This window comes from Aristolochia californica, unplaced genomic scaffold, assembly GCF_029961685.1.
Source record: "Aristolochia californica isolate CCGP_79_NKW_82.1479 unplaced genomic scaffold, dmAriCali1.0.hap1 SCAF_1, whole genome shotgun sequence".
NCBI classification, from domain to species: domain Eukaryota; kingdom Viridiplantae; phylum Streptophyta; class Magnoliopsida; order Piperales; family Aristolochiaceae; genus Aristolochia; species Aristolochia californica.
Window position 1 is genome coordinate 8,800,843 of NW_027181770.1, and position 1,234 is coordinate 8,802,076.

The 1,234-nt window shown below is 38.7% G+C and overlaps 1 non-coding gene across 1 annotated transcript; it reads right to left on the reverse strand.

The window, feature by feature from the left end:
• Window positions 1-907: 907 nt before the first annotated feature.
• Window positions 908-1,013, reverse strand: LOC137965300 (small nucleolar RNA R71). Its single transcript, XR_011116050.1, has one exon. It is a non-coding gene; the product is annotated as a small nucleolar RNA R71 (small nucleolar RNA).
• Window positions 1,014-1,234: the final 221 nt, after the last annotated feature.

Below are 1,234 nucleotides of genomic sequence, written 5' to 3' on the forward strand. Positions count from 1 at the left end.
ATTCGTGATTACGTGGCGCTCGAGAATCACGGTAAAATCCAGAGTTGACATTTCCTGTTGTGCAAGTAGTTAATTAGATTATTGCTTGATAATTTAGGATATAATTAGTGTTTAGTTCATATTAATTTATCATATTTGGTTAGGCTAGTTGACTAAAGAATACACAAAATTCAGTCCTCCTTGTGGATATGACCCTCGCTTACCGCTAGATTACATGAATGATTCATACGCTTGCGAGGTATAAAAGTCGATGTAATAAAAATTTCACATCATGTTTTTTGCGCTGTTGCCGGGGAGGCACGTATTAAGTGTATTTCTTTGTTCTCCATGGTCTTAGGTTAGATTTATTTTTCTGCTTTCATAATTTTATGTTTTTGTTTTATCTTGATGATTTTATATGGAGTTATTTTTATTTCTTCTAGTTAGTTCATATTTTTAGTAGTCAATTTGTTAGCATAATTTGATAGTTAGTTTTGTTTCTTTTTGTGTTTTTATGCACGGGCGCCACTCCCTAGGTGAACCATTACAATTACCTGCAACAGGTGACCGTAGAGCCCTGAGGGATTATTCTATCCCATCCCACTTCACATCACCTTCTTGCATTATATTGCCACCCACTACTGCCGCCAGTTATGAGTTGAAATCAGGTATGATCCAACTCCTCCCTACATTCTATGGGTTGGAGAAGGAGGACCCTTATTTCTACATCATGGAATTCTTAGATATCTGTGCGACTTTCAAATTCCAGAATTTCTCAGATGACTCTATCCGGTTAAGACCTTTTCCATTTTCACTTAAGGATAAGGCCAAGTCGTGGTTTAATTCCTTGAAGGTGGGCAGCATTACTTCATGGGACACATTAGTCACAAAAGTTTTGTCCAAGTACTTTCCCATTTAGAGAACTACAACCCTTAGGAGAGAATCTCCAACTTTATGCAGCAGGAGGGTGAACATTTTTATGAGGCATGGGAGAAATGGAAGGATTTGATCCATAGGTGTCCGCATCATGAGTTTGAGAAATGGCATTTAGTGCAGTACTTTTATCAAGGTCTTATACCCCAGGTTAGATCCGTGGTAGATGCAATGAGTGGTGGGAGTTTGATGGGTAAGAGTGCTAATGAGGCGTGGGACTTCTTTGAAACGTTGAGTGATCAATCTCATCAATGGGGTTCGTCATTTAATGTTGATAGGAGATCCCACAAAGCCAAAAGAAGGGGTCTTTACGAGGTTAGTG